Genomic DNA, 12,430 nt, shown 5'->3' on the forward strand with positions numbered 1-12,430 from the left:
TACAAGCAGTCCTAGATCTGGTCCTGTGTAATGAGACAGGGTTGATTAATGATCTCATAGTTAGGGATCCTCTCAGAAGGAGCGATCACAATATGGTGGAATTTAAAATACAGATGGAGGGTGAGAAGGTAAAATCAAACATTAGTGTTTTGTGCTTAAACAAACGAGGTTACAATGGGATGAGAGAAGAGCTAGCTGAGGTAGACTGGGAGCAAAGACTTTATGGTGGAACAGTTGACGAACAGTGGAGAACCTTCCAAGTGATTTTTCACAGTGCTCAGCAAAGGTTTATACCAACAAAAAGGAAGGACGGTTGAAAGAAGGAAAATCGACCTTAGATATCTAAGGAAATAAGGGAGAGTACCAAATTGAAGGAAAAAGCATACATAGTGGCAAAGATTAGTGGGAGACTAGAGGACTGGGAAATCTTTCGGGGGCAACAGAAAGCTACTAAAAAAAGCTATAAAGAAGAAGATAGATTATGAGAGTAAACTTGCTCAGATTATAAAAACAGATAGTAAAAGTTTCTACAAATATATAAAACAAAAAAGAATGGCTAAGGTAAATGTTGGTCCTTTGGAGGATGAGAAGGGAGATTTAATAATGGGAGATGAGGAAATGTCTGAGGAACTGAACAGGTTTTTTGGGTCGGTCTTCACAGTGGAAGACACAAATAACATGCCAGTGACTGATAAAAATGATGCTATGACAGGTGAGGACCTTGTGATGATCATTATCACTAAAGAGGTAGTGATGGGCAAGCTAATGGGGCTAAAGGTAGACAAGTCTCCTGGCCCTGATGGAATGCATCCCAAAGTGCTAAAAGAGATGGCTAGGGAAATTGCAGATGCAGTAATGATAATCTAGTGATAATTTACCAAAATTCGCTAGACTCTGGGGTGGTCCTGGTGGATTGGAAATTAAAAAACGTGACACCACAGTTTAAAAAAAGGAAGTAGGCAGAAAGCAGGTGATTATAGGCCAGTGAGCTTAACTTCGGTAGTAGGGAAGATGCTGGAATCTATCATCAAGGAAGAAATTTTCCTTCATTACATGTTTTTCCTTCATTACATGTTTTTAAGGTAAAGATAGATAGTTTTTTGAAGAATAAAGGGATTAAGGGTTATGGTGTTCGGGCCGGAAAGTGGAGCTGAGTCCACAAAAGATCAGCCATGATCTAATTGAATGGCGGAGCAGGCTCGAGGGGCCAGATGGCCTACTCCTGCTCCTAGTTCTTATGTTCTTATGTTCTAAATAGCGAAGCATCTGGATAGAAATTGTCCCATTGGGCAGATGCAGCATGGGTTCATAAAGGCCAGGTCGTCCCTTACTAATTTAGTGGAATTTTTTGAGGACATTACCAGAGCGGTAGATATCAGGGAGCCAATGGATGTGGTATATCTGGATTTCCAGAAAGCTTTGACAAGGTGCCACACAAAAGGTTTCTGCATAAGATAAAGATGCATGGCATTAAAGGTAAAGTAGTAGCATGGATAGAGGATTGGTTAATTAATAGAAAGCAAAGAGTGGGGATTAATGGGTGTTTCTCTGGTTGGCAATCAGTAGCTAGTGGTGTCCCTCAGGGATCAGTGTTGGGCCCACAATTGTTCACAATTTACATGGATGATTTGGAGTTGGGGACCAAGTGCAATGTGTCCAAGTTTGCAGACGACACGAAGGTGAGTGGCAAAGCAAAAAGTGCAGAGGATACCGGAAGTCTGCAAAGGGATTCGGATAGGTTAAGTGAATGGGCTAGGGTCTGGCAGATGGAATATAATGTTGACAAATGTGAGGTTATCCATTTTGGTAGGAATAACAGCAAAAATGATAAAATATTAAAACATGCTGCTGTGCAGAGAGACCTGGGTGTACTAGTGCATTAGTCGAAAAAAGTTGGTTTACAGGTGCAACAGGTAATTAAGAAGGCAAATGGAATTTTGTCCTTCATTGCTAGAGGGATGGAGTTTAAGACTAGGGAGGTTATGCTGCATTTGTATAAGGTGTTAGTGAGGCCACACCTGGAGTATTGTGTTCAGTTTTGGTCTCCTTACCTGAGAAAGGACGTACTGGCGCTGGAGAGTGTGCACGGGAGATTCACTAGGTTAATCCCAGAGCTGAAGGGGTTGGATTACGAAGAGAGGTTGAGTAGTTTGGGACTGTACTCGTTGGAATTTAGAAGGACGAGGGGGGATCTTATAGAAACATATAAAATTATGAAGGGAATAGATAAGTTAGATGCGGGCAGGTTGTTTCCACTGGCGGGTTAAAGCAGAACTGGGGGCATAGCCTCAAAATAAGGGGAAGTAGATTTAGGACTGAGTTTAGGAAGAACTTCTTCACCCAAATGGTTGTGAATCTATGGAATTCCTTGCCCAGTGAAGCAGTTGAGGCTCCTTCATTATATGTTTTTAAGATAAAGATAGATAGTTTTTTGAAGAATAAAGGGATTAAGGGCTATGGTGTTCAGGCCGGAAAGTGGAGCTGAGTCCACAAAAGATCAGCCATGATCTCATTGAATGGCGGAGCAGGCTCGAGGGGCCAGATGGCCTACCCCTGCTCCTAGTTCTTATGTTCGTATGTGATGGTTCACCCATGGATTCTCCCATAAGATACTGAGGGGTGGCATGGAGAGTACCAGTAACTATTGTGAGTACATGGTTGAGGGATTGTTCAAATAGTTTTTTACAGCATTGATGATGTTTTCATGCTTCGGAAGAGAAACACTATCCTGTCGACAAAGGGGTGATCTTGGTCTATGGAAGGACCTTGTTTCTTCAAACAAGCTTTGCATGTAATGACGATCAGCATATTGTTTGCTCTCTCAGGAGTTTTCTTCTACTGTATGTTACTTAACTTTGGATTTGTCTTTGAATGTCAGTCTTGAGCTCCTGGAAGGCTTTCTTCTTGAGTTACGGCCATGGGTTATTCAGCGAGGCAATGATGGCTACTTGCATTGTTATTGTTTTGTCTGACTAGTCTTGGTGACAACAATTGTCAAATTCAATGGTTTAGGCATCAACAATCCAGTGCAGCAGCCTTTATTTGATCCCACTGTCTGGCATTGAATTGGGTGTTGTAGTTCTGCGTGGTCAGTTAAATCAGTGACTGCACAGGGGATTTTTAACAAGCATATGGGGTTGGGTTCTCCGATTCTGAGACTAAGTGCTGACGCCAGCATGGGAACGGTGACCTTTTATGACCGAAAAACAGCGCAAAACGGCCACCGTTCCCCCGTCTAATGGGGGGGGGGGGCTAGCAGGCTTGCAGCGTAGATCACCCGGCTCGAGCTGCTGATACGGCCAGAGAATTCCCGGGTCCGTGGCCTCGCATGCGCACGCCGGTGGCGCCATGCAATATGGTGCTGCCCGCGTGCGAACCGGGCCTGCCAAATAGTGCCCTTTGGCCAGGCTCGCCATCCCCAGACCACCCCCACCAGTGCCCCCAGTCCCTGTCAAAGTCCCCCTGACCGCGGATCGGTTCTCCCCGACTGTGGCGGCACTGGACCCATTCCACAGCTGCCATGCCAAGTTCCCGAAAAGAAATAGCATAAGTGACCCACGTCGACGGGAACTCGGCCCGTCGGGGCCGGGGGGCATTGGGGTGGGGACGGCCCTCAGGTAAGCTCTTAAGGCCATCCATACAGCATACTACCCCATTTTGGAGGAGGCGGAGCACGCAAAAGCAGCGCGCCCTCCGGTTTCGGCACCAACGTGGATTCTCTGGGCGATCGCCGATCGCAATTTCAGCATCGGGGATCTGAGAATCCCGCCCCTGGTTTATTAACTGAGCATACAAACTCGCCTTAACACATCTATTCTGCCCAGGGTCCCAGGAATACTGCCAAGCTCCACCCCCTGCTATGCCCCACATGACCCCGTCATCACGTGATGACCTGCTCTGCATTCTCCTCATTTAGTTTGCGCACCGGTGGTGTGAGGCGTAACAGTGTAGGCATTTAACTATGTACAACTAAGCATGTGCAAACAGAACAGCCAATTTACAGAAGCGTATAACTTTCTGTACAAACAATAAAACATCAATTTGGTTCTCGCAGTTGGTGCAGATCCCATTGTGTGTGTGAGCACTTCTTCGCCTTCTTTCAGGGTAAGTTGGGGGAATGGCAAAAGTTAAATGGGTAGAATGACTTTGGTCAGTTCAAACAGTTTAAGGCGTGACAAAGTCCCGATACTGTTAAGCCTGCTCAAGCAATCCAGAATGTGTATAGACACCAACAGGTGGGACAATCCTATCGGCAATATGCAAAGTGATGGGCATGCAAGGCAGATCATTTATGTGGTGTGAAGGCCTTGGACTTGCCACTCAGGACTCCAACAGTGCCCGGGTTGAGGGAGGCATGTGGGGTCTGAGGTCCAGGAAACGTGGGTGATCTGAGTAATTAGTTACTGGTGGCGGCTTGGCTGCTGGCAATAGGTGACAGCAATTGCATATATACTGGCCACATTGGAGGCCACCACGTAGCTGTTGGGCTGCAGGGCCTTGTCATTGACCACAGCTAACCACTCACATCCTTGGGCAATCTGCACATGGACCGTTTGGCACAGTGCTAAAGGATATAGAGCATGGACATGTTTGTCATAGTGCGCCTTGTTGTCTAATCTGCGTTGTAGCAATGCTTCATGCGTGTTGGTTACAAGTTCTGGCTGCAACATGGCATTGGTGGTTGGAAACATGGCCCTGGTGAATCTAGAGAAGGTTAGTTCCTCTCTAAAAGCAAAGGACACATGGAGGTCATGAGGAAGCCCCCGAGATGATTCTGGCCAACCTGGCATGATGACATCATGCAGTTGAGTGTACATGACATCTTGCTGCAGTTCCTGCTTCAACTCCTGGATGTGGTGGGAGGAAAGTACCTCGATCTCCATGAAGTCGATGTCTGCCTCATGATCAGGTTGGCCTGCGATGGATAGGAAGGCTCTGGAAAGAGTATCGACTAGGTAGAGTTCCTTGATGTGCTTGTACACCACTTTGCCATTGTAGCATTGTAGCTTTAACATCATGCATTGTAGCTGTCCAGATGCAGTATGAAGAGGCTTCATCAGGATGATTATGAGTGGCTGATGGTCAATGCCCACAATTGCTGGATGATCATAGATGAAGTTGTGGAATTTTTGACATGCAGAAACCAGGATATGCTCAGTTTCTGTGTCAGTGCAGTGCTCTCGAGGTAAAAACTACCATTTTGTATGCATGCTGCACTAAGTCTATGCTGTGACCCATCTGCTGAGATTAGGACAGGAGCTTGGACATTGAAGTATTGTAAAACTGGTGGAGATCCCAATGATCGTCTAAGTCTGTTGAACGACATTGTGGATTTCTTACCAGCATCATTCAATGTCCAGATGTAGGAGTTGATGAAGTGGTCCAGTGATGTTACAATGGCAAGGAACGAATTTTGAGAGGTGGTTTGTTATTCCCAAGAAATTCTGTGAAGTGTATTTATCGACTGGAATTTCCACATGGCATAAGGCCGCAATCTTCTCTGGATCAGGTTTTCCACCACCATCTGTCAGCAGGTGGCCCACCAGATTGACCCTGAATTGGCACTTAGCAGGGCTGAGCTTCGAATGGAGATCCCTGACTTTGTTGAGGACCCAATGAAGATGTTCGTCATGTTCAGCTACAGTACAACCCCAGATCAGGAACTATGATTTCACAAGGTTAATCTACAAAGAGTTGTTCCAAACAGTGCTGAAAATCCTCACTGTTGATGGAGATGCATTATGGCATTCAGAGAAAACGGTGGGCGGGATTCTCCAGAGAAATTTCCAAGTTCACTTGTGGCGGGTTTTTCAGGGATTTTGAGTTCCCCACCACTAGGGCCCCCCAGTGACAGCTTGGCACATGGGCAACCTTTCACTGCCACCTTAGCACCCAGGCAGTGCTCCTGCCAGCTTGGCAGTGCCAGGGTGGTTTTCAACTGACTTTGGCACGTGCAGTTTCATCCTGCCCCCTTTGGACGGGATCCTCACGGGATTTGTGTGCATCCCGCGAGACGTGAAAGCTGCTGGCAGACCCACGAAAGGCCTCGTCTGGGATTAACCAGCCGCATCGCCCTCGAGCGAGACCACAACGTGGCCGGTGGATCATGCTCGGTATCTGTTTATTATGGACATGAATATGGTTAATCTTAAAGATGCCAGATCCAGTGGGATTTGCCAAATCCATTCCACATCCAACACACTAAATATTTGTGGCATATCTGATATGGCCTGATCTACTGTCTTCATGGGGTGCTGTGGCCTACGTAGTGTTTATTTAAATGTACCAGGGTCGATGCGTATCCTGATTGTACCATCTTTTTTTCACCCCGGCTAACATTTCCAAAATCTATTCTGTGGCCTCTTCCACTGATGTAATTACAACCATTTCTGTCATTCAATTTAGAATCATCGCAATCTGTATCCTTCTTAACGTACATATTGTTGGTGTGACTGAGTCATCTAATCGCATATGGTATATAACTGGTAGCTTGCCGATTGCCTGACAGTCAAAATGTCACTGTACCTTGTCATCTCCAGGGCTTGAAGTTGCATGCACCGAAGTGGACCTCTGGGCCAAGTTGAATGACCCCGAACGAGATGCAATCTGAGGTCCCAGTAGTTCTTGAGATTTGGGGCCACAATGTGAAAGTTGAAGTTTCTTTGTACGCAGTGAAGTGCGGCCATGCCCTCGATGGTGATTGTCTGTCCACTGTAAACCATGAGGTTGGACTCCTGGTTGGGACTCAGTGGTGCCTCTAGGTCTAATTCCTGCAGTTTGTTTCTGGATAGACATTGCACTTTGCTCTTGCGTCAATTTTGACTTTTAACTTTCATTGGTTGAGATTATCTGAATGTGTGATGAATATTTCTCCTTTTTGACTGGTCAATTCCACACTTTCACAATGTAGCACAGATTACAGCTGTCACTGTAACTCACTGATCTTAGTTATTTTTACTTATCTACTTATCAGAAAGCGTTCAAATCAATTCAGGCCTACATGGACGCTCTAAAGGTCTTAGCATAAAAATGTGCATTTGGAGCATTTACTGACACCTAGCACTTCTGCCTGGTCCATTAAATCAACGATTGCTCAGGGAACTTTCAACTAACATATTAACTGAACATATGAGCTCTCCTTAACACACCTATTCTGTCTGAGGTACAGTGTAATCCTACCCAGCTCCATCCCTATGACACCCCACGTGACTGCATCATCGTGTAGTCACATGATGATCCAGCCTTTGGATGTGTAAAACTTTTCCAGTGTGGTTGTTAGATGTATTGCTTGGAGTTCCTCTCTTCCATCAGGCTGTTTTAGGGCTGAGACATTGATCTTCATCTTTTGGAGTTTTGGGCCTTGTGATGGCTTACAGCTGCGTAGATGCTCATCACCTATCGAACATGTCAATGATCTCTCCAGCAGGCTTCAGATCCCACATGGATCATGTGATAAAGACATCACTTTAAATCTTTGTTCCAAACAATGAGATCCAGGAGGTCCAATGCTTTGTTCAAGGATGCCTCTATGTGGCTTTATATTTGTCCTTCTGGCAGAAAAGACAAGGCCACATTGAGCACACTTTGTCAGCTGGAAGATACTTTTTACATTGGCTTTTTCCATCCAGATTTTCTGAATGGTTATGCTTCAGACATTGGAATCACAGCCAACCCTGGCATTAAAATCCCCAAATGGATGAGATTTTTTCTTCATTTGGGATGTCAGTGAGGACAGCATCATGCTCAGAATAGAACTTTTCCTTAAACTCTTAATCGGAATCAAGGGTCAGTGCATGAGCGCTGATCATGGTGACATATTGGTTGCAGCTGAGGTGATGGGGACACTGGACGGCAAAACTCCATGGACATGAGAGTCGCGGTCAGTATTTCCTTTCCAGTAGGTGGTGTATTCCCCTGCTTGTTCCTTCAGCTTTTCCTTTTGATCACAGAAATAGTAATTGTTTTGGGTGTTATTCATTAGCCAGGAGAAAGTGGGATAGCAGTTTTCAGGACACCTTTTTGAGCAGTTTCCCCAACACATTTCCCCTCCTTCTTATGGCTTTCCATGTATTTCTCTCTTTACCTTTGAAAATGAAATGAAAATGAAAATCGCTTAATGTCACAAGTAGGCTTCAAATGAAGTTACTGTGAAAAGCCCCTAGTCGCCACATTCTGGCGCCTGTTCGGGAGGCTGGTACGGGAATTGAACCATGCTGCTGGCCTGCCTTAGGTCTGCTTTAAAAGGCAGCGATTTAGCCCAATACTAAACCAGCCCCTTTGTCCCATCATTCAGATCACCACGTCCTGCGAGATTGCGTTAGATTACACGAGGCGTGGTGAGCCACATAGATCCCGGAAGAGGGACCTCCCGGCATCTACCGGCCCCGCTGCGCTGCCTTTTGGGCGCAATGCATTAGACATTGGTAGATCAGCAGCTGGAGTATATTAGAGTGAATTTCAGTAAAGATTGCAGTCCACACCCTTTGATGTATTTGCTGACATTTTTAGTTACATGTTGGTCTGGATCAGTTATTTCCAAGATGTGATCGATTAGAATTAGATTAAACATAACAAGATAATATCGGTTTTCGGTTTTCATTAAAGAAGGGCTTCTGGGAAAATATGAAGTTACTCTGAAACAAATATACATTGTAATGTGGGTGAACAGTTTCTGTTTCTCCTTGAAATAAACAGCAGTTTAACACATTTGACATGACCTACTTCCAGTAATGAACTAAAACATTTGCAGTTTTGTGAAATATTTTATTTGAAATAAATCTACATGATGCATTTGTATTGCAAATTACTACTGGTCTAAAACCAGTAGCTGGATTATTAGCTAGATTCTGGCGAGGCACTACCTAATTTATACCTCACAGCCTACTGGTCAAGGAGAAAGCAACATGCATACAAGGTAACACACATGTGCCGACTTAGCTTCTCCAGGCACTTACTTACAAAAGGAAATGCTTAGAATCCTTGCTCCCTCAACATTGAAACCAACTCAAGGTACATTTTCTGATCACTTGCCCACCCCAACCACGAGTACTCTGGATATTGCAACCACCTTCTCCCCACCGCGGGAGCACTTTGTAGACTTGCTTTGATCTCGACTTCCATTATCTGTGATGCCAAACTCAAATGGTAAGAGAATCTCGCGCTATTCCTTTCGGAAATTGGGCAACACCCAATTTTGCAATGGCGCTAACATTGTAGCACGAATACATTTTTTAAAAATCAACCTGTTTTTACATGCATAGGTGTCTAAAGCAAGACAAGGACTGCAAATGAAGTGGTGTCAACTTGTGGCTCAGCTGTCGTCAGTTGATTGGATTTGAAACCAAACACAATTGAAGTGAGCGCACGATGGGCAAATCATGTTCCACTTAAACTTCTTTGAGATTGTACTTGTTTTCAAACATTTATATCTTAAATAGGCCATATTTAAGATGAAAGAGCCCAATTCGAGGATATAATATCAAGGAAGTTGAAGCTGCCATTTACTCTGTGACATGTTGGAAGTGCTGACATACTTTTCGGTGAATAAATGATCTGACAGTTTTATCCATTTTTCTATCCTTGTGAGAGAAGTCTGTAAACCGTGCAGCATTTTAGCGTTGAAAAGGTTTTGAGGAAATCCAGTTGACAATTTTTTAAAAATGAATTTAACATTTAATCTACAATGAGTTTGTGCTACAAGTACATTGACAATGTAAAAAACATTTCCTTTGATTGTACAATTCGCAATTTGATTCCACAACCCCTCTGACATAGTATAAGCCCATAAGACATGGGAGCAGAACTAGGCCACACATTCCATCGAGTCCGCACCTCCATTCAATCGTGGCTGAAATGTTTTTAATCCCCATTCTCCGGCTATGGCCTGCCCAGCCCTCCTGAGCCCTGGCCTCGGGGTCAGGTCGCCCCTGCTCCCCTCGACAAAGACTTGCTTCCGAGTCCCAATTAGCTGGCTGGCCCACCACTTCCCAACTCGTGAATTTTTTTGGCAATTCGCAGAAAAGCTAATTAAGGAAACACAGGAGAGCTTCGCCTTGACTGCTGCATTTTTCCCTCCTAATCACCTCAACATTCACCGATATTTTCCTGCTCTAAGGAGACTCGACCAATCAGAGTCTGATGTCGCTCTGCATTGCTGGCTGATAGGCTGCTGATTTGGCTTGGATTAGACTGATTAGACTTGGATTGGTGCCTGTGGTGATATGCATCACTCTAAATACACAAGGGGTTAATGTAAATACATGTAGACTAGCTAGACACTAGAGGGAGCACCAGAGACATGAACCACAGACATTCAACCAATAGGTCAGTAAAATAGGACACAACCAATGGGCATTCACGATACACATAGAGGTGACACCACCACGGGACATTACACCAACCCATATAAAAGGACACAGCACACATGATCTTCCTCTTTCCAGTGGAGACACTCAGTGTGTACACAGGGTTGATTTGAAACACATCACACCCACCCCTGGATTGTAGCAGACTGGTTCATCAGTCTGAGTAGCTATAGCAGGATTAACGGGAGAGTCAAATCCAAGTAAGAGAATTGTTAACAGTTTAAATAAACATGTTAAAGCTATCTCCAAGTCTGAACTTTCCATTGTCAGAGTGCACATCAAGGAAGCAGCTTATGCTACGTCAAGAGCATAACAAAACAGTGCCCACATACACTGGCTGCCCACCAGTACCCCCCTCCCCTCCCCCCTCAGGGCCCTGCGTCTCGGCAAGCTCTGTTTCTTTGGAAGTCCGACTCTGCTCCTGGTCTCCTCTACTAATTTTTTCCTTCTCGTTTAGTATCAGTTGTTCCTAAGCCTGTATGTGGACTGCTTTCGGCTGTTTCTTCATGATAAATACTACAAATGCGAGTTACTGATACCATCAGAATTAACAGTTAAGAGCCTGCTATAATTGTCACAGTTATTATGGGTTATTTTGTTGCATTTCATTGTTTGTCATGTTTTATATTTTCTGTAAAAAATTCCAATAAAAATTATATTTTAAAAAAAAAGCCTGCTATAATTGGAGGTGCAGTAAATAACTTGTGGCAGCTTCACTGTCGATACTCTTTTACAACATTATGATTTAAATTGTCATCCAATTCCATGAATGGCAGGTTTCTATAAACCAACAGGAAGAGATATAAGGGATTTGTAAAGCATATGTTTCCAATTACAAGTATGCTTTGGTGCCTGTAGAATATTTCTTGTTTCTTAATAACATCCAAGCCATTTTTGTAGTGATTTCTTTTCCTTTTCATTGTTCAGTAAAATCACTTGGCAACCATACAAACCTAAATAATCTTCCTTCAGTACAGTGGGTCATATGTTACCTTAAGTATACTGTATCATCATATATTTCAAGAATTGGCATTGGTAGTAGTTCATTTAAATGAATTAAGCAATGATAAAAATCAGTGATACTGTACCTTTTCCAAGAAAGCTCCAATTAGTTCTTACCACAAAAAGCCAAACAAATAAAGCAACTATGCTTTTAAGTTTTATCTCAACTTTTGCATATGGTTATATTTAAATTGTTTGGAATGGTTTATACTTGCTGCCGACACTATTTATAAGAGCATAAAATGAAAAAAAATAGCAATGAATGTTTTGGTTACACCCTTTGCAGAAACTAACCATGCAAGTGATATCCTACCTCAAGCTGACAGACTGTATCAAATTGAATCACAGGTAAGACCAATACAGTTCTTGTTAGTATTGCCAACTCTCCAGGATTGGCTTGGAGTCTCCAGGAATTGAAGGCCAATCTCCAGGACACTGTTGTGCACAACTCTGGAAAAAAATCTTTGGGTGATTAAAAAAGATTATGGGTGGGATTCTCTGGCCACCCCCACCTGGCGAGCGGACATTTGTGCCCGATGTCAATGGACCTTTACATGGGCCATGTCCAGCCCTTAGCGATCTTGCGGCGGGCGGAGCGGAAGAATCAAGCCCTATTTTTCTGCCATTTTCTCAGAACACTTCTCTTTACCAGATATAGAAATAGTGAAAAATGGGGGGGTGGGGGGGGGGGGGGGGGGGGGAAACAGCTGTTTGGCTGACAGTCAAGCGTCATAAAATGTTGCTGTCCAATTGATGCAGAAAAGCAGTACGTCACAGGATGTGCAGGCCAACTAATGGGTTGGAGCGTGGAAGGCAAGTCATGTGATGAAATCTCCCGGGCTACATTTAATCACAGTCGGCAACCCTATTTCTTGTATAAATTTTAAAAATCATCGATGTTCATTTTTAAACATGGAGATAAACGGTTACTGCAAAATACAGAATTCAACCTTTCGCCTTACTAAATGCAGAACAATGAACCGGTGATTTGCCCCAAGCAAAACAGTAAACAACAATTCCCCTCTTTGATAATTGATGGGGGCGGGGGGAGATTGTTGAATAAT

General features: G+C 44.0%; 1 long non-coding RNA gene across 2 annotated transcripts in view; it reads left to right on the forward strand.

Moving 5' to 3' along the window:
* Positions 1 to 12,430, forward strand: part of LOC119965626 — a 34,946-nt gene that overhangs the window by 6,880 nt on the left and 15,636 nt on the right. Inside the window, exon 3 of one of the 2 annotated variants that reach the window (XR_005460573.1) lies at positions 9,261 to 9,358. The exons of the other annotated variant lie outside the window; for it this stretch is intronic. This is a non-coding gene — a long non-coding RNA (uncharacterized LOC119965626). Of the gene's footprint in view, positions 1 to 9,260; positions 9,359 to 12,430 lie in introns of those variants that run through there. 2 annotated transcript variants of the gene reach the window in all.

The sequence above is a fragment of the Scyliorhinus canicula genome, chromosome 5 (assembly GCF_902713615.1).
Source record: "Scyliorhinus canicula chromosome 5, sScyCan1.1, whole genome shotgun sequence".
In the NCBI taxonomy this organism is placed as follows: domain Eukaryota; kingdom Metazoa; phylum Chordata; class Chondrichthyes; order Carcharhiniformes; family Scyliorhinidae; genus Scyliorhinus; species Scyliorhinus canicula.